Source organism: Hylobates moloch, unplaced genomic scaffold (genome assembly GCF_009828535.3).
Source record: "Hylobates moloch isolate HMO894 unplaced genomic scaffold, HMol_V3 SCAFFOLD_7, whole genome shotgun sequence".
Taxonomy (NCBI): domain Eukaryota; kingdom Metazoa; phylum Chordata; class Mammalia; order Primates; family Hylobatidae; genus Hylobates; species Hylobates moloch.
In genome coordinates, this window is record NW_026652282.1 from 95,311,263 (window position 1) to 95,333,441 (window position 22,179).

A 22,179-nucleotide genomic window follows, 5' to 3' on the forward strand; every position below is an offset into this window, starting at 1 on the left:
AAAAAAAAAAAAAAAAAAAGGTGATCGGAAAACCTAATGTGATACAAAATTTCATCTGCAGAATTAAAAAACCTTAGGATGAGCAACATTATGTATTCATTCCATTCCATCCTGATGGACACATATGGAAAACTCTTCATTTCTACGCCCTGTTCTTGAAGAGAAGGCACACCAATATGTGTTCAGACAAAAAGCAAGGAGGGTCTAAAATATTCATAGTATATTAAAGTAGTTGAAGTAACTAGAAAGTTCTTTATATATTTACAGATATGTAATGTGCAAGATGAATTAAAATGGTTCTGTTTTGCCCAGAGAATATAAATAGGTTCAATGATGGAAAAACTAAAATAGAAACGGATTTCAGCTCAACAAAGGAAACATTTTCAAAAAATTAAAGGTCTTCACAAATAGAATGAGTTGCATGTTGGAGTGTTCATGCCGAGGTACAGTGACCACTAGGCAGGAATACACGAGGGATATCAAACTATTTATTTGTGGGTTAGACTGGGAAAACTGATTTCTTCAATCTAGAAAACATCATTCTCTCAGAGAATCTAAAGTACCTTACTTATTATTCTTAGAATGTGTCAAATTTTGTGTCAAAGCGATCTCCAGTATAGGGCCCATTCATAAAAATCTATGCCAGCTCCTTGAGGTCAGCTCCCTGAGGTCATTAAATGCTTTGTTAGGCACCCTATGGCGTGGGAAATTGTAAGTAATCCACAAATAATTTGGAGGTCTGTTATTCTAAGTGGAAAACAGTGATAGTGGAGCACCATTTCTCCCCACAAATCTATATGAGACATCTCTCCCTGGGTTGAGTGTAATGAGCCCACTTTCTATCCTGACTAGGAGGCTGGGAGAATCAAGTTAATGGAGTAAATTTTTGTGTTGTGTTGTTTTTTACTTTTAATACACTTTTCTCTAGGGCCATGATTCATCATCAACACAAAAAACCAACAAGGAAGTCTTTGAATAGAGGTAAGTAATGATATTTAATTTTCACTTGCTCCGTTAAATATTCATATACTTTAAAACAATGGCTGAGAAAATAAATTTTTATTTTAATGATTTTTTAAAAACCCATTGGAGCAAGCCACTATATGACTATTATAGAGCACTTCCAGTGCTTTCAAAATATATTTCATTGTAATAATCTATTTACTTCTATTAGATTTAAATCAAGGTCGGTGAATCTTCTACAGATTGCTTCATGATTAAAGATCCTATGAGGATCAGTAATGATAATCTTTTACACTTCATTTATGTTCATTCAAAGAAATGATCTCATGCCAGAAGACGAAGTCATTGGCTCTGTGTTTTGGGCTAAAAGATGAATAGCCTGATTATACCGTTAGTAGTATATATGCAATTTACATCAGACTGAATATTTCATATAACATTTCAAAGCATTGAATATAGCCTTTAAAAATTGATTTTACTAGCTTTTAATACTCATTTCCTTCATCAATATTTACTTGTATGTAAAATAATACATAAGATATTAGGAAACTTCTAAAACCCAGAGAAATACTGACAATTTCCATGCATACAAATTAGCTTAACAAAATTGGTTGAATTCCAAAAATCAAGTTAAAGCAACTTATTAATGTCAACTCACTAGTTATAAAAATTCTCTCTACCACTATACATATTCCTAAACATATAAAAGAAATGCAAATTTATATAAATGTATATGCATATATATGGCACAGTGACAAGCCCCCAGGATTGTTCCAGTCTCTTTTGCAAGAGTGCCAATATAGTGAGGAGAGGTTTCCATAGCTTGTCCAATGCTCCCATGTTAGAGATTGTCCAATTCTCCCATGTTAAAAAAAACTAATAATATCTTGACTTTATATGCTATTTTTAATAGACTTTTCACTCAAGTGTAATGTACAAGAAGAAAATTATACAAATTCTAAGTGTACAACTTGTTGGATTATCACCAAATGAGCACACTTGTATAACCAATACCTTGTATAACCAATACTCAGATGAAAAAATAGAACACCAAGAACATCTCAAAAGCTCTTTTTCTGCCACCTATCAAGAATTAACCATTTTCTTCTTCCCCAGAGGAAACTACAATCCATACTTTGTTGTCATAAATTAATTTTGTCTGTTTTTGAACTGTATAGAAATGAAATCATACAGTAAGTATTAACTTTCACCTGGATTCCATAGCTCACATTATGGTTGTGAGATTCACTCATGTTGTTTCATGTAGTAGTGATTGTCTATTTTCATTGCTGTATAGTATTCTTTTATATGGATATGCGACAATTTATCTGTTCTGCTATTGACAGATAGTGAATTGTTTCCAAATTTGGCTATCATGAATAACGCTATTATGATCATAGGCAAATATACCATGAAGATGATGAAGATTAAGCTTCAGGTCTCCTCACTTGTACACACCTCCGTAAGGGCTAGTGTTGCTACAATGTGTATAATATTCTGTATAGAAAGGAGAAGTCATAACCTATGAAACATGTCTATGAGAGCAGTTCTTTTTTGTGGCTACATAGGTGTATATATTTAGAGGGTACATGAACTATTTTAATACAGAAATGCAATGTGTAATAGTCATATTATGGGAAATGGTCTATCCAGCACCTCAAACATTTTATGCTTTATGTTAAAAACAATTCAATTATACTCTTCTGGTTATTTAAAAATGTACAATCAAATTATTATTGACTGTAGTCACCCTGTTGTGGTATCAAATACTAAGTCTTATTCATTCCTTCTTTATTTTATTTTTATTTACGTTCCAGGATACATGTGCAGAATGTGCAGGTTTATTACATAGGTAATTGTGTGCCATGGTGGTTTGCTGCACCTATTGTCCCATCCTCTAGGTTCCCTCCCCACGCACCTCACTCGTGAACAGGGCCTGGTGTTCGTTGTTCCCCTCCCTGTGTCCATGTGTTTTCACTGTTCAACTCCCACTTATGACTGAGAACATGCGGTGTTTGGTTTTCTGTTCCTGTGTTAGTTTGCTGAGGATGATGGCTTCCAGGTTCATCCATGTCCCTGGAAAGGACATGATCTCATTCCTTTTTATGGTTGCATAGTATTCCATGGTGTATATGTGCCACATTTTCTTTATCCAGTCTATCATTGATGGGCATTTGGGTTGGTTCCATGTTTTGCTATTGTAAGTAGCGCTGCAATAAACATGTGTGCATGTGTCTTTATAGTAGAATAATTTATATTCCTTTGGGTAAATACCCAATAAAGGGTCAAATGGTATTGCTGGTTCTAGATCCTTGAGGGGTTACCACACTGTCTTCCACAATGGTTGAAATAACTTACAATCCCACCAACAGTGTAAAAGCATTTCTATTTCTCCACAGCCTCCCTAGCATGTGTTGTTTCTTGACTTTTTAATAATTGCTATTCTGACTGTCATGCCATGGTATCTCATTGTGGTTTTGATTTGCATTTCTCTAATGATCACTGACGTTGAGCTTTTTTTCTTATGTTTGTTGTCCACATAAATGTCTTCTTTTGAGAAGTTTCTGTTCATATCCTTTACCCACTTTTTAATGGAGTTGTTTTTTTTTTTCTTGTAAATTTGGTTAACTCCCTTGTAGATTCCAAATATTATACCTTTGTCAGATGGGTAGATTGCAAAAATTTTCTCCCATTCTATAGGTTATCTGTTGACTCTGATGATAGTTTCTTTTGCTGTGCAGAAGCTCTTTAGTTTAATTAGATCCCATTTGTCAATTTTGGCTTTTGTTGCAATTGCTTTTGGCATTTTCATCCTGAAGTCTTTGCCCATGACTATATCCTGAATGGTATTGCCTAGGTTTTCTTCTAGGATTTTTATGGTTTTGGGTTTTACATTTAATTCTTTAATTCATCTTGAGTTAATTTTTGTATAAGGTGTAAGGAAGGGGTCCAGTTTCCGTTTTCTGCATATGGCTAGCCAGTTTTCCCAGCACCATTTATTGAAAAGGAAATCCTATCCCTATCACTTGTTTTTGTGAGGTTTGTCAGAGATCAGATGGTTGTAGATGTGTGGTGTTATTTATGAGGTCTCTGTTCTGTTTCATTGGTCTATATATCTGTTTTGGTACCACTACCATGCTGTTTTGGTTCCTGTAGCTTTGCAGTATAGTTTGAAGTCAGGTAGTGTGATGCCTCCAGCTTTGTTCTTTTTGCTTAGGATTGTCTTAGCTATATATGTTCTTCTTTGGTTTCATGTGAAATTTAAAGTAGTTTTTTCTAATTCTGTGAAGAATGTCAATGTTAGTTTGATGGGGATAGCATTGAATCTATAAATTACTTTGGGCAGTGTGGCCATTTTTACAATATTGATTCTTCCTATCCATGAGCATGGAATGTTTTTCCAGTTGTTTGTCTCTTCTCTTGTTTCCTTTAGCAGAGGTTTGTAGTTCTCTTTGAAGAGGTCCTTCAACATTCCTTGTTAGCTGTATTCCTAGGTATTTTATTCTCTTTGTAGCAATTGTGAATGGGAGTTCATTCATGATTTGGCTCTCTGCTTGTCTATTGTTGGTGTATAGGAATGCTTGTGATTTTTGCACATTGATTTTGTATCCTGAGATTTTGCTGAAGTTGCTTATCAGCTTAATGAGTTTGTGGGCTGAGATGGTGGGGTTTTCTAAATATATAATTGTATCACCTGCAAACAGAGATAATTTGACTTCCTCTCTTCCTATTTAAAGTCCCTTTATTTCTTTTTCTTGCCTAATTGCCACGGGCAGAACTTTTAATACTGTGTTGAATAGGAATGGTGAGATAGGGCATCCTTGCCTTGTACCAGTTTTCAAAGGGAATGCTTCCCACTTTTCCCCATTCAATATGATATTGGCTGTGGGTTTGTTATAAATAGCTCTTATAGAACTCTCCACCCCAAATCAACAGAATATACATTCTTCTCAGTGCCACATGGTACTTATTCTAAAATTGACCACATAATTGGAAGTAAAACACTCCTCAGCAAATGCAAAAGAACTGAAATCATAACAGTCTCACAGACGACAGTGCAATCAAATTAGAACTCAAGATTAAGAAACTCAGTCAAAAACCACAAAATTACATAGAAATTGAACAAACTGCTCCTGAATTACTCTTGGGTAAATAATGAAATTAAGGCAGAAATCAAGAAGTTCTTTGAAACCAATGAGAACAAAGAGAAAATGTACCACAATCTCTAGGACACAGCTAAAGCAGTGTTAAGAGGCAAATTTATAGCACTAAATGCCCACCACATATAAAGCTACAAAGATCTCAGATTGACACCCTAATATCACAATTAAAAGAGCTAGAGAAGCAAGTGGAACAATTTCAAAACCTAGCAGAAGACAAGAAATAACTAAGATCAGAGCAGAATTGAAGGAGATAGAGACAGAAAAAACCTTAACAGATATAAATATATCTATTAGGTCCATTTGGTCTATAATGAAGATTAAGTCTGATCTTTGTTGATTTTCTGTGTGGAAGATGTGTCCAATGCTGAAAGTGGGGTGTTGAAATCTCCAGCTATTACTGTAGTGGGGTCTATCTTTCACTGTAGCTCTAATAATATTTGCTTCATATATCTTTGTGCTCCAGTATTGGGTGCATATATATTTACAGTTGCTATATCCTCTTGATGATGTGACCCTTTTATCATTATATAGTGACCTTCTTTGTCTGTTGTTACAGTTTTTGTCTTGAAATCTATTTTGTCTGATACAGAAATAGCTACTCTCACTATTTTTTTTTTTTTTTGGTTTTCATTGGCATGGAATATCTTTTCCCATCCCTATATTTACAGTCTGTGTGTATCTTTATAAGTAAAATGTGTTTCTTGTGGGCAACAGGTCATTGGGTCTTGCTTTTTTATCCATTCAGCCACTCTACATCTTTTTATTGGAGAGTTTACTCCATTTATATGTACTGTTATTAGAAAAAGTAAGAACATACTTATGCCATTTTGTATTTGTTTTTCTTGTTGTTTTTTGGTCTTCTCTTCCCTCTTTCCTTATTTCTTGTCTTCCTTTTAGTAAAGGTGATTTTTATCTGGTGGTATTGTTAATTTCTTGCTTTTTATTTTTGTGTATTTGTTGTATGATTTTTGATTTGAGGTTACCATGAGGCTTACAAATACTATTTTATAGACCATCATTTTAAACTGATGACAACTTAACACTCAATGTATAACCACACAAACAAACAAGCAAAAAGAAAACTTATAAAACACTTGATATTTGTCACCCTGCTTTTTAACTTTTTGTTGTTTCTCCTTATGTCTTAGTATACTGTTTATGTCTTGAAAAGTTGTTGTAGTTTTTATTTTTGATGGCTTCATTTTTTGGTCTTACTACTTAAGATAAAAGTAGTTTATACACCACATTTACAAAGTGATAATATTCTGTGTTTTTCTCTTTGCTATTACCAGTGAATTTTCTACCTTAAGTTGATTTCTTATTGATCATTATGCTCATTAACATGTTTTTCTTTCAGATTGAAGAACTCTCTTTAGCATTTCTTGTAGGACAGGCCTTATGTTCATAAAATCCCTCAGATTTTGTTTGTCTGGGAAGACATGTTTCTCCTTTATGCTTGAAGGACATTTTTTCTGGATGTACTATTCTGGCATGAAAGTTTTTTTCCTTCAGCACTTGAAATACACCATGCCACTCTCTCCTGACCCACAAGATTTCCACTGAAAAGTCAGCTGCTGGATGTATTGAAACTCTATTGTATGTTACGTGTTTCTTTTCTCTTGCTGCTTTTAAGATCCTTTTCTTATCTGTGACCTCTGAGAGTTTGATTATTAAATGCCTTGAAGTAGTCTTCTTTGGGTTAAATCTGTTTGGTGTTCTATAACCTTCTTGTACTTGAATATTGATATCTTTCTCTAGGTTGGGGAAGTCCTCTGTTATTAATCCTTTGAATAAACTTTCTAATTCTCTTTCTCTCTACCTCCTCTTTAAGGCCAAAAATTCTTAAATTGCCCTTTTGAGGCTATTTCTAGATCTTGTAGGTGTGCTCCCTTATTTTTTCTCCTCTGACTGTGTAATTTCAAAAAGCTTTTTTCAAGCTCACTAACTCTTTCTTTTGCTTAATCAATTCTGCTATTAATGAACTATGATTCATTCTTCAATATGCTGATTGCATTTTTCAGCTCCTGAATTTCTGCTTCTTTTCAATTATTTCATTCTCTTTGTTAAATTTATCGAGGGAATTCTGAATACATTCCCTGTGTTCTCTTGAATTTCTTTTAGTTTCCTCAACACAGCTATTTTGAATTCTCTGTCTGAAATGTCACACATCTCTCTTTCTCCAGGATTGGTCCCTGGTGCCTTATTTAGTTCATTTGGTAGTGTCATGTTTTCCTGAGTGATTTTGATACTTTTAGATGTGTTTCAGTGTCTGGATATTGAATAGTTAGATGTTTATTTCAGGCTTTGCAGTGTGGGCTTATTTGTGCCTATCCTTTCTAGGATGGCTTTCCAGGTATTCAAAGTTTGAATTTGGGCCCCAAACTCAGTAAGACTTTGGTTATTGCAGGCTCATGCATGTTGGTCTTGAGGTCCTTCCATGTTGGTCTTGAATAAGATCTGGAAGAATTCTCTGGATTACCAGGAAGAGACTCTTGTTCTTCTCCCTTATCATCTCCCAAACAAATGGAGTCTCTGTCTCTGTCCTTAGCCATCTGCAACTGGAGATTCAGGGACACAAACACCTCTGTGACCACATAAACACCACTGAAACTGCCCTGATTTAGACCTGAAGCCAACACAGCCCTGGGTCTTGTCCAAGGCCCATTGTAACTATTACCTGGCTACCACTTATGTTCACTCATGGTCCTAGGGCTTTACAGTCAGCAGGTGGTGAAGCCAGCCAGTTTGAGTCCCTCTTTTAGAGGTGGTGACTTTTCCCAGGCCCTGGATGTGTCCAGAGATGCTGTCTGGGAGCCAGGGATTGGATTAAAAAAACTATTAGAAATTTACTCTATGTCCTATTCTACTGTGACTAAGGTGGCACTCAAACAACAAGACAAAGTCCTTCCCGCACTTCCCTCCCCTTTCCATAGGTAGATGAGCCTTTTCCTGTGGCCACCACAACCACTGGCCCATGGGGAGTTCTGCCAGGACACAGCTGATGTTCTCTTAAGTCCCAAGGGCTCTTTAATCAGTTTTTGCTGCCAGGCCTGAGACTCACCTTTCAGGGCAGGGCCTCCCCTCTGGCCTAAGGCAGGTTCATAGATTCTGACCAAGAGTGTAGACATGGACTCAGGGACTCCAAGAACCTGCTTGGTGCTCTACTCCACTGTTGCCAAGCTGGTACCTAAAGTGCAAGACAAAGTCCCCTTTACTTTTCCCCCTGCTTTTCTCAAGCAGAAGGAGTCTTTCACCATAGCCAACACAGCTGGGAATATGCTCGGTCACACCTGAAGCCAGCACATTTCAGAGCCCAAGGCCCATGGCATATTACTTGCATATAACTGTTGGTTATTTGGCACCCAAGAATTCCTTAGTCAGCACTGATACATGCTGCCAGGACTGGGAATTTCCCTTTTGGGCAATGGGTTCCCTTTTGGCCAAGGCCGTGTCTAGAAATGTCATCCATGTGCTATGGCCTCAAGTGGGAGCCTGATTACTCAACCCAGTGCCCTATCCTACTGTGGCTGAGCTGGTATCACAGATGTAAGACAAAGTCCTCTTTACACTTTGCTCTCCTCTCTTAAAGCAGAAGATTAAGAGTCACTTTTGTTGCTTCCAGTTGGAGGAGAGGTGATGCAAGCACTCCCTTAGCCATGCCAACTGATGTCTCCCTAGGTCATGTGCCACCCTAGTCCACTGGTACTAAGCCCAGCCTAGCACTAGGTATTGCTTAGGAATTGCAATCCTTGTGCCTTAGACTGCCCTTCAAGTTTACCTAGTACCGTGGAGCACTTTGGCTTGTCATGGCAAAGCCTGCTGACAAACTCAAGCTCCAAACACTGGGATAGGCAATTCCCCTCTGGCTAGCTCTGGTGCAAATGCTCTTCCATGTACGGGCACTGGCTGAGCCCAGCACAGCTTTTCTCTCTACTATAACAGGACAGCACTGAGTTCATTGTAAAGTCTTACAATTGCTGTGCTCTCCATCTCCCAAGCATACCGATTTCTCTGGTGCTCTTCTCCCAAGCCTACAGATTTTTCTGCACCATGTGGGTGCTGCCAGGGGAAGGGGAGAGGTGGCACAATCACTCTCTTAGCCACCACAGCTGATGTCTTAGTAGGTCACATGCCCCACTAGTCCACTGGATCTGAGCCCACCTCAGCATTAGGACTTGCCTAAGACTTGCTGTTCGTGTGGCCTAGACTGTCCATCTAGTTCACTTAGTGCCCCAGAGCACTTTAGCCCTTGGTGATGAGGCTTGCTGAAACTCAGACTCTGACTACCAGGATAGGCAATTCCCCTCTGGCTAGGGCCAGTCAAAGTGCCTCAGTGGGCAGGCATCATCTGGGCACAGTCCAATTCTGCTCTCTGCTGTGATAGGGCAGCACTGAGTTCAATGTAAAGTCTCCCTGTCAGTGCACTTTCCCTCCTGTGCATGGTGCACAGATTCTCTGCACCATGCAGCCACTTCAGGGGAATGGGGGAGGGGAGGTATCAGCAATTTAAGACTGTCTCTCTTACCCACTTATAGTGCCACTTTCAGTGATATAAAGTTAACACTAGGTCATGTGATTGCTCACCTAATTTTTTGGTTCTTGTGATGGTGCTTTTTGTGTGTAGTTAGTTGTTAACTTTTGCTGTTCTAACAGGGGGACTGAATAGGGTAGGCTTCTATTCAGCCATCTTGTTCTGCCCCAGGAAAACATTTCTGGTCAAATGCCTAAAGAACTTGCAGAAGAAACAGGCCTGAATCCCAAAGCCTCCTGCAATTTTGGTGATTTTAAAAAATTATCCTAGTTACATACTTATTTCTGTATCTAATCTTACATTCAAAATTTTGTGTTTTCTTCTTAATCAGAGCCCACCACCCCCAAGTTATATAACCTTCCCATTCCATGTAGCATATATTCACCTCTGAGTATGGGAATTTTTGTACATGTTTTTAATATATATTCTGTGGAGAATACACTTAGGAGCATTGTAGCTGGATTATATGGTATACTCATTTCAGCTTTAGTAGATACTACCAAATAGAGTTCCAAATTGGTCGTACTCCATTACGACCTCATGGGCCATGTTTGAGAGTTCTTTTTGCTTACATGCTGGCCAATAATTGGTATTTTGATGAGCTTTAGTGTTACCACATCATGGTTTTAATTTCTATTTCCTTGATAAAAGAGTTGAGTTGAGCACTTTTTCAATATGCTTATTACCCATTTGGATATAATCCTTCGTGAAATGCCTGTGCATGTCTTTTATCCATTTTCATTGAGTTGTTTGTCTTTTTCTTATTATTAGGAGTTTTTATATACTCTGGTTACAAGACCTGAATTGGTTACAAACATATTTTTCTACTTAGTGCCTTGCCTTTTTACATTTTTAATGGGCCCTTTATTTCATACAATTTTCTAATTTTAATGTAGTCTGAATTATCAATCTTTCCTTAATGTACTTCTTGTACATTAAATACTCTAAATAGTACTTCTTGTATTCCATTGAAGAAATCTTTGTCTGCCTCAAACTTATGAGGATATTCTCTTATGTAATCATCAATAAGTTTTATTGCTTTATCCTTAACATTTAGATCTATAAACGAGATAAATTATTTTTTGTAAATGGCATAAATTAGAGGTCAAGTTACAAATTTTTTTCCTAGGGGCCTTGCATATTTCTTGCTAGATTTATCACAAGGTATTTAATATTTTCAGTGACAATTGTATATTTTATAAATTGTATTTTCTAAATTTTTATAGAATACAATTCATTTCTGCATACTGACTTTAATAGCAGCGACCTTGCTATATTCGTTATTTATTCTAGCAATATTTCTGAGATTTCTTTTAATTTTCTACATTAAAAATAATTGGTATATGAATAAAAATACATTTTTATCCCAATATTTATAATTTTAATTATTTTTATATTGTCATAGTGACTAAGAACTCCAGTACAATGGTGCAAAAAAGAGATAGGATGAGAATCATTGTCTGGCTTCCAATGTCAGCATTAAATCTTTTAGTGTTTTACCACTTTCATGACTCAAATGTCATCTTGTCTAAGATTACTTCCCTAATCACACTGGTCACTCTCCCACCTCACTCTGTTACATTTTTATTCATAGAAACTTTCATTCTCTAAAATTACATTCTAAATTGTTTATGTGTTTATTGTCAGGTCTCACTAGAAAGTAAGCTCTGTTAAAACAGTGCGTTTAGTGATATAGCCCTAGAATTTTTAATAGTGAGTGGAAAAAAGTAGATACTAAATAAACATTTATTGAATAAATGAATGTACAGTCCATTTTATTCAATTGGTTAGCTTAGATATTCTTTTGCCAATATCACATTATCTTATAGCTTTATAATTGACCTTGAGATCTGAAAATGTAAGTCCTCCAACTTTGCTCTGTTTTTTTGTTTATGACCATCAACAGAGACTACAAGAGTGATCTTTACCTCTCAGACACATCATAACATGTCTTCTCCAAACTATTACTAATGTACATTCAAATACTGTGATGATTTTGCCTAAAAACACTCAAATTTGAAGGTTGGCTTTGAGCTATCAACTTCAAATAAAGTTTAATTTCTTTTTAATGCAGAGTAGAATGTACAGAATACTATTAGAAGAAATGAAAAATATTAGGCAACACCAAACAAATATACCTGTGAAACGTACTAAAAATATTTTGGGGAAAAAAAGTCTATTCTCCTTGAATGGTAATAGTTGGGCCAAAGGAGGAGGCTAGGGGTCCAGGATCCAAGACTAATACACTCAGATTCCATATAGTGTTTTTCCATTGGTTCAATCTTCTCCAATTCTTTTGCAGAAGGTGAGCAGTTTTTCTTAAGTGTGGACAATGGAGTACCTGCATCAGAATCATATACTGAATTAGAATTGCTGGGAGTGGGCCTTGAGAATATGCATTTGAACGGGCCTTTTAATTGATTCTTATGCACATTATACTTTGAAAAACATTCATGTAGAGCAGTGGTTCTCAACCACTGGTAATTTTGTCCCTGAAGGGATATTTGGTATTTTGATTCTTACACTGACATGGAAGACATGCTGCCGGCATCATGTTACAATTCACTGTACAGTCTTCTACAATAAAGAATTATCAATTTCAAAATTTCAATAGTGCCACTGTTGAGAAACCCTGATCTGGAGATAATGAGGGAACTAAAGGAACCTGGTTGAAACCAGCAAGCATTTTTATACTAGAGGAAATAGCTACACAAAATGACTTAAATCAGTGCCCAGCCTCCAAAAACATCAGAAGCCTTCAATCATTTTTCAGCATTAACTTTTGCCAAGACATGTCCTGGCTGCTATGACCATTAGTTCCAAAGAACTTCGCTGCCATTAAGCTTCAGCCTTCACTCCTTACAATGTAGATTCTTTAGGGCCTGCCTCAGTCATTCAGAGTAACAAAAAAATTTAATTCAAGTGTTCACTCCATTGAAGGGAATATTTCAGGCATTTTTCATATGTGATTCCAAGTTATTTTCACAACAACATTGTGAAACAGATAGTATATATTTTTAAATGTTAGGACATTTTAGGTAAGTGAAATGGAACTCAGAGGAAATAATTAATTTCCTTTGAATATAGGTTATGATTGAAACTTCTGTCATAAATAGCTCACAGTGTATTAGTAAGTAGTATTTGTATTAGCTTGTTTTCCTGCTGCTGATAAAACATACCTGAGACTGGGCAATTTATAAAAGAAAGAGGTTTAATTGGACTTACAGTTCCATGTGGCTGGGGAAGCCTCATAATCATGGTGGAAGGCAAGGAGGAGCAAGTCACATCTTTCTTACATGGATGGCAGCAGGCAGAGAGAGAGAGAGAGCTTGTGCAGGGAAATTCCCCCTTATAAAACCAATAGATCTCATGAGACTTATTCACTATCATGAGAACAGCATGGGAAAGACCTGCCCTCATGATTCAATTACCTCCCACCAGGTCCTTCCCACAACACATGGGAATTCTAGATGAGATTTGTGTGGGGACATAGCCAAACCATATCAGTATTGTATATAATGTATGGAGTATAATGAAAGTAATTAATATTTATAAGCCTTGCACTTAACACACATAATAATATTTTGTTACATCTTAATGTTATATCATATATATAAAACAAAGGTCAGAGAGGTGAAATTAGTTGTACAAGGACACATAACTAGTAAGTGATGCTCTGTTAGATTCCTAAGTGCTGTAACCACTACACTGCTATATTAACTGATACATGCATGTTAATGTAACTTATAAACCAGGAAGAGATACAAATATTAAATGCTATTCCAAAAGTCAAACTGGATGCAATTTAAATAAATTATGTTCCTGGCATTGTAGATAACAGGAAGAGAAAAATATTTTAGTATTTAATATTTTGTTTCTTACAGGCAGAAACTATATAAACATCTGTGGGATTTGCTTTTTGATAATGTAAAGTTTTAAAAGCAATCCTCTAGTCTGAAGTTCTGAAATCTATTTGACTGAAAGCTTTCATTGTCATAATTACTTTTATTAACTAATCAACTTGAATTGTGCAAAATTACTTCAAATAACATTTGAGTAATTTTTCCCAGTCATTTAACTTTATTTCTCAAAATAGAATCAGTAAGGAACAACCTGTCTTTGGAGATTAGAACTGTCAATATCTTCTCCAGGCTTGAACTGTTTAGAGCAACAGCTTTCAAGGGTGGATTACTTGCATTTGACAGTAATTGTTCCTGTTTGAGCTAAATTCTTTTGGAGATTTTTGGAAATTGCTTCTCTGATCTATAGGTAAGTCAAAATTTTCTTTTAGCAGTGTTTTTGAGATATACAAGTTCTGTGCATAATTTTACGAAGAAGAAAAATGTCAAATTTTACCAAGGTTTCAAGCACTACACTGTAAGAGGATTATCTATTGTAGAGTACAAAAATTATCATTCTTTGCATTTTAATATAGCATTGATTTATGCTGCATACTGAACACAGAACAACAGATTTTCATACTTGCTTAAAAAAGTATTATAATATTCCATATTACAAATACAAATCTTATTTATATATAAATATTTTACAGTATTTTTGCATATATATACAATGTGATTTTAAAGTCTAATTTACCCAGTATAAACTTCATACATTGTAAATACTCCGTTCAATGATTTTGAAAAAATTTACAAAGTTGCTCAACACATCACTACAATTCATTTTAAAATATGTCTACCACCCCACTTAATAGTCAGTTCCCTCCGCCACTACCAGAAAATCACTGATCTTTCCTGCCTCTCTATATTTATCCTTTCTGGACATTTCATACAAATAAAATCATGTAACGTGGTATTTTGTGTCTGAATTATTGCACTTACATGTTTTTAAGTTTCATTCATGTTGTAGCATGTATCAGTACTTTGTCACTTTTTATTGATAGATAATATTCCATTGTACAGACATAGCACATTTTATTGATTCATCCTCAGTTGATGAACACTTAGATTTTTCCCCATGTTTTGGCTATAAATAATGATGCTATGAAAATTCATGTATAAGTCTTGATACAGATACATATTTTTATTCCTTTTGGGTAAATAGCTAAAAGAAATGGAAGTGGTACCATTTGACCCAGCAATCCCATTACTGGGTATATACCCAAAGGATTATAAATCATTCTACTATAAAGACACATGCACATGTATGTTTACTATAGCACTATTTATAATAGCAAAGACTTGGAACCAGCCTAAATGCCCATCAATGATAGACTGGATAAAGAAAATGTGGCACATATACACCATGAAATACTATGTAGCCTTTAAAAAGAATGAGTTCATGTCCTTTGCAGGGACATGGATGAAGCTGGAAACCATCATTCTCAGCAAACTAACACAGGAATAGAAAACCAAACAGCACATGCCCTCACTCATAAGTGGGAGTTGAACAATGAGAACACATGGACACAGGGTGGGGAACATCACACCTCAGGGCCTGTCAGGGGGTGGGGGGCAAGGGGAGGGAGAGCATTAGGACAAATATCTAATGCATGCGGGGCTTAAAACCTAGATGATGGATTGATGGGTGCAGCAAACCACCTTGGCATGTATACCTACGTAAGAAACCTGCACATTCTACACATGTATCCCAGAACTTAAAGTATAATTTTTAAAAAATGAAAAAAAAAAAAAAAAAAAGTGGAAGTGGAATGGCTAGGTCATATGGTAAATCAATGTTTAATATTTTGGGGGAACTGTCAGACTGTTGTTCAAGGCACAGGCATCATTTTACATTTCGCCAGTGATATGTGAGGGTTCTCGTTTCTCCACATTCTTACCAACACTTGTTATCATCGGACTTTACAAATTATAGTCATCCTTATGGGCGTTAAGTGGTATCTTATTGGTAGTTGGATTGCATTTCCCTCATGGCTAATGATGCTGGTTATCTTTTCATGTGCCACTTGTCTATAGACACATCATTTTTGGAGAAATGGCTATTCAGATAAGTTTTCCATTTTTCGAATTGAGTTGTTTGTATTCTTATTATTGAATTGTAAGGGATTTTTTATATATTCTTGATACATGTCCCTTATTAGATATAGGATTTGCAAATATTTTCTAACCTCAGATTGTGTTTAAAATGGGGAAATGGGTGACCTTTGCTCTGTGGGCTTGATCTGCCATTTTGCCATTAGCCATTTTGGATCTCCATATCCACATCTGAAAAGGAGGTGCTCAAAATTCATGCTACATGGTGGTATCTTATGGGTACTTGTGGCAAAAAGTTAAATATAGCACATATTCTGGAGGCAGCCATTTTACTGAAATAATTCAGGCAGATAACATTCCGTCTATCAAAATAATATTTTGGTTTTACAAATTAGCATTGATCCTCACACCTTTCCCCTAAAAAATTTTTGCATTTATTTGTGTATGTGTATGTGTCTGTCTATATGTGCTTTTAAGCATGCTTTGGTTGAACAGTTTATGAATCATTGGAAGTTTTTAATAACATTTGATGTTCTATGACATATAATAGGGATATGACAAATATCTCCTACTCTTTCACCCTCAGATATCTCTGACTTCTAAGCAAGCTCTGATGGAACCCCTTATATTCTGGCCTCTACAATGTATAATATGTGTAAATATTGAACTGTATCAGAGGAGATCATGTTTAAGTTAACCTAGAATTAAACTTTTGTTAATGTGAAAATTTTATGTAAACAATGTCTCCCTAATTTATCTCCTTTGTAAATTTAATTTGTATCTAGTTATGCTTTCTTAAAGCAGGATAAACTATCTTACATTTTTTGTTTTTAATTTTCTTGAAATCATGGAAACATTATGGTTAGAGAAACTCAGAATCAGATAGTCTATATTATTCAAGGTCACTCAGCTAGTTAACAACTAATTCATAATAAAGAAAGTCCATATAGCTGGGTATTAATCGATTGCTACTATTCTTTTACATTATTGACAACTCAAGGCAGAGATAACATTACACTAGTATGAATAAGCCTGCTTGAAATTTATTTCCTATAATTAACATTTAAATTGATTTTATTTAAAACATTGTACCCTAGATAAATCCTGAATTTTTATTTCCTTTCTATAGAAACCTTTGGTAATTCATGGGGCACTTACAGTCTGAATATTATAAATTACAGTAGATCAGAATGTTTACCTTGAATACCTGAATTGGCATGCGATCTTTCAAAATCTAGTCCATTTTTTATTTCTTTGCCAAATATATATGGTATGTGTTTTTGGAAAATTTATGAGTGAGAATAAAAGGTAAGAGCATATAAAGAAATATAAATGAAACTATAAATAAATGTTTTTTCTCCATTTGATTATTATTAGCAGAATGTTATGGCTTGAGTTTTTTTCACATTTGCAGATTATAAACAAACTTCAATATGACTTCTTAAAAATATGCATAAAATTTTTAAATTCAGTATAATAAAATGGCTGAAATTGAAAAATAAATTAACCATGTATAAAACTTAAAAGAACACTTTACTTATAGCTAAACACATTAAATAATGCACTTTTCAATTCCATGAACAATTAATTCCTTCAAAAAAGTCCATCATTTGTAAGATAGTATGGGAATATTGCTTTAAAATTCTTTGAAATTGAAAAATTAAACATGGTGTTCAAACGCCATACCTATCCTTAAAGGGATGCTGGATTTTATGAAATGCTTTTTCTGCATCTATTAAGATGGTCAAATGGTTTTTTTTTTTAAGTTTGTTTATGTGATGAATCAAATTTATTGACTTGTATATGTTGAACCATCCCTGCATCCCTGGAATGAAACCCATTTGATCATGGAGAAATTTTTTGGATGTGCTGATGGATTCAGTTTGCAAATATTTTGTTGAGGGCTTTTGCATCTATATTCATCAAGGATATTGGTCTGTAGTTTTCTTTTTTTGTCACATCTTTTCCTGGCTTTGCTATTAGGATGATACTGGCTTTGTAGAATGAGTTAGAGAGGATTCCCTCCTTCTCAACGTTTTGGAATAGTTTCAGTAAAATTGGTACTAACTCTCCTTTGAATGTTTGATAGAATTCAGCTGTGAAACCGACTGACCTGTGCTTTTTTTGGCTGGCAGTTTTTGTATTACTAATCCAATCTCACTGCTTGTTTTTCGTCCGTTCAAGATTTCTATTTTTTCCTCATTCAAGCTGTTGGGGCAGGGGTGGCATTTTTCCAAAAATTTATCCATTTCCTCTAGATTTCTAGTTTATGTGCATAGAGGTATTCATAGTAGTCTCAAAAGATCTTTTGTATTTCTGTGGTGTCAGTTGTAATGGCTCTATTTGCATCTCTAATTGAGATTAATTGAATTGTCTCTCTTCTTTTCTTGGCTAGCAAATTGTCTATCAATTTTGTTTATCCTTTCAAAAAAGTCTTCAACAAACTAGGCTTAAAAGGAACATACCTCAAAATTTAAAAAGCCATATACAACAAACCCACAGCCAACATCATACTGAATGGGAAAAAGTTGAAAGCACTCCCCCTAAGAACTAGAACCAGACAAGGATGCCTACTTTCACCATTTCTACTCAACATAGAGCTGGAAGTCCTAGCCAGAGCAATCAGGCAAAAGACAGAAAGAAAGGGCATCCAAATCAGAAAAGAGAAAGTCATACTATCTCTTTTTGCCAATAGTATAAGCTTACATCTAGAAAACCCTAACAACTCCTCCAAAAGACTCTTAGATCTGGTAAATGAATTCAGCAAAGTCTCAGGTTACAAAATCAATGTGCACAAATTAGTAGCGCTGCTATATACCACAATGACCAAGCTGAGAATCAAATTAAGAACTCAGTCGCTTTTATAATAGCTACAAAATAACATACCTAGGAACATATTGAACCTATAAAGTGAAAAGTCTCTACAAGGAGAACTACAAAGCACTGCTGAATGAAGCCACAGATGACATGAACAAATGGAAATACATCCCATGTGCATGGACTGGAATAATCAATATTGTGAAAATGACCATACTCCCCAAAGCAATCTACAGATTCAATGCAATTTCTATCAAAATACCAACATCATGTTTTACAGAATTAAAAAGAAAATAATCTTAAAATTCATATGGAATTCAAAAAGAGCCTGAATAGCCAAAGCAATTCTGAAGAAAAATAATAAATTTGGAGGCATCATATTACCCCACTTCCAATTATACTGCAAGGCTATAGTTACCAAAACCACAAGGAACTGCTATAAAAGTAGATACATAGACCAGTGGAAAAGAATAGAGAGCCCAGAAATAAAGCCAAATACTTACAACCAACTGATTTTTGACAAAGCATACAAAAACAAATTGGAGAAAGGCTACCCTATTTAATAAATGGTGCTGGGAAAACTGGATAGCCTCATGTAGAAGAATAAAACTGGATCCCAATCTTTCACCACATAGGAAAATTAACTCAAGATGGATTAAAGACTTAAATAAGACCTGAAAGCATACAGACTGTAGAAGAAAACATAGAAAAAACGCTTCTGCACGTTGGCCTATGCAAAGAATTTATGACTAAGACCCCAAAAGCAATTGCAACAAAAATAAATATAAACACATAGGACCTAATTAAACTAAAAAGCTTCTGCAAAGCAAAAGACATAATCCAGAGTAAACAGGCAACCTACAAAATGGGAGAAAATACTTGCAAATTATACGTCTAAAAAAGGACTAATTTCAAGAATCTACAAGGAACTCAAAAAAGTCAGCAAGAAAAAACAAATAATTCATTAAAAAGTGGGAAAAGGACATGAATCAACATTGCTCAAAAGAAGATATACAAATGGCCAAGAAACATATTTAAAAATGCTTAACATCACTAATCATCAGGGAAATGCAAATTAAAACCACATTGAGTTACCACCTTATACCAGCCAGAATGGCCATTATTAAAAAGTCAAAAACCAATACATGTTACTGTGGGTGTGGTAAAAATGTAATGCTTATACACTGCTGGTGGATATGTAAATTAATACAACCTCTATGGAAAACAGTAAGGAGATGTCGCAAAGAACTAAATTGCAGCACAATTTACAATTGCAAAGATATGAAATCAACTTAAGTGTCATCAGCTGATGAGTAGATGAAGCTAATGTGGCACATATACAGCAGGGAATACTACTCAGCCATAAAAAATAATGAAATAATGTATTTTGCAGCAACTTGGATGGACCTGGAGGCAATTATTCTAAGTGAAGTAACTTAGGAATAGAAAACCAAATATCACATGTCCTCACTTATAAATGAGACCTAAACATAAAAGCATACGGAGGGGTATAGTGAAAATGGGAGACTCGGAAGAGGGGAGAGTAGAAGGTGGGTGAGGGATGAAAAACTGCTTATTGGGTACAATACTACTTGAATGATGAGTACACTAAAATCCTAGACTTCACCACTATACAATTCAGCCATGTAACTAAAATCTACTTGTACTCTAAAGGTATTGAAATAAAAAAATCAAAAACAAAAACAAAAAAGAAAAAAACAAATGCCATAACTAAAATTTGTAACTGTTTTAACATTCTTATTTTCACCTTAGGTAAAAAGTTTGCCAAAAATAAGGACAGATAAATCTATTATATTTATTGTTGTTATTTTTTCCAACCAAACAGCATCATATTGAGGCTGAGATTGGTTCATTTAGTTTAAAAGACAGTGTTTGGAAAAAATCTACTGCATATTTACTAAATCAGTCATCAAAATTTCACAGATAGATGAGTTAATTAGCTGAAGAAAAGGACTGATTTCCCACTTTTTATGAGAATAAATGTTTACATTCCAGCAACTCATAAGTACAGGTGGGAATAGAGCATATCTCCTATTCAGTGGAAAAAAAGTGTCCAATGAAGTTTGCTTGTACTTTTTTGTAAATTTAAAAGGGTGAGTTTAGGTAATAAAATTAATTAATTTTATTCCCCAAAACATCATCATATAAAAATGAATTTTCTTACACAGAGAATGAGCAGCCTTTGGAAGTTTGTGATCCACGCTGTAGGCAGAAATGCTTAAATGAAAGAGCAATTAAATCATCTTATGGGATAAAAATGCAAAGAAAAATGAAGATGTCTTCTTTTTCTAACGTTACTCTGGAAACTGTGGTACTTTTTTTGCTTCTTTCATTGTTTTCACAAAAATTAGCTCAGATAATATTTTAATGCCAAAGAGTATATTTTTTATGTTTTATTGCAGAATAAAAATTTCTATATTCATTTTATACAAAATAGCTTCATAGTTTGGCTCAAAGATGGCTAAGAATACAAGAGATCATGTAGAATACTGTTATGGCACTTTAATTAATGAACATACAATTACTTCTACATAATACATCACAGTCCAACTGTGTCTACTCAATAGTAATCATTCAAAACCTGTAAAAATGTTTAAATCGATGTTAAGGGTAGTATTTATGACCATAGTGAATTATTTATCTTTGACCAAGTAAACTAATTCCATCTTCCAGCTTTCCAACAGTTATCATAATACATCACTTATAATTAAATAACTAGAACCATTTTATAGTTTTCTCTCTCTTGCTGGTCTTACTCTGAGGATGACTTGTTGAGCTAATGGAGAAAGGGAGGCTGCAGAGGAGTATTTGGGGAGACTGCTTGGATTAATATTCTAGCTCAATCTTTTTTTATGTCATGGGCCTTGTGGCACTTCACCATCTTGATATATCAGTTCCCCGGCCCATGAAGTGAGAGTAGCAATAGTATCTTTCTGATTTTTTTGAAAGAATGAAATGAAATAATCTATTTAAAGCACTTACACAGAGCCTAATACCTGGTAGGCACTCAGTAAATGTTAGCTGTGATCTTTTTTCCAGAATTTCCAAACCTATTTGTGAGGAAAGCCAAGGAGTGCTTACAGATAACCTATAGTAATGGTCTCAAACCTTCATGTGCATCAGAATACGCTGGAAGGCTGTCAACACAGCTTGCTGGACTACACTGCCAGAGCTTCTGATTCATTAGATCTGGGATGGGGCCCAAGAGTTTGCATTCCAAAGAAATTCCCTGGTGATGCTGAAACTTAGTTGGATGAAATCATGAATTATGTGTCCAACACAATTGCAAACACATGTCTGATTCACAGGTCTCTTAATTTAGAAAAAAGTAATTTGTGCTCTACTAATGTTTATATTATCATAAAACATAGCTTTATGTTCAATATTGAAACTTTACTGAGAGCTCAACAAAATATTAGATATTTTATTTTCAAAATAAAGACTTCCCTAAAGCTTTACTTGCCATTTGTCCATTGGATAAAAAAAAAAACCCTGAAGATTATTGGAATAATCTGATTTTCTGTTTGAAGCATTTGATCACACCACACTGATATAAAACTGGTATATTTTGCTGTTTATGAAGTTTTTCTGCTAATGAAGCCTGTGTAATCACAACTACCAAGCCAATTTTTATACATACATAATAATAGAAAATTAAAGCAATCAATTTTGAAAAAAATCATTCGATCTAAATTCGTCATGTCTTATAGAATGGTATGTGAATATACCT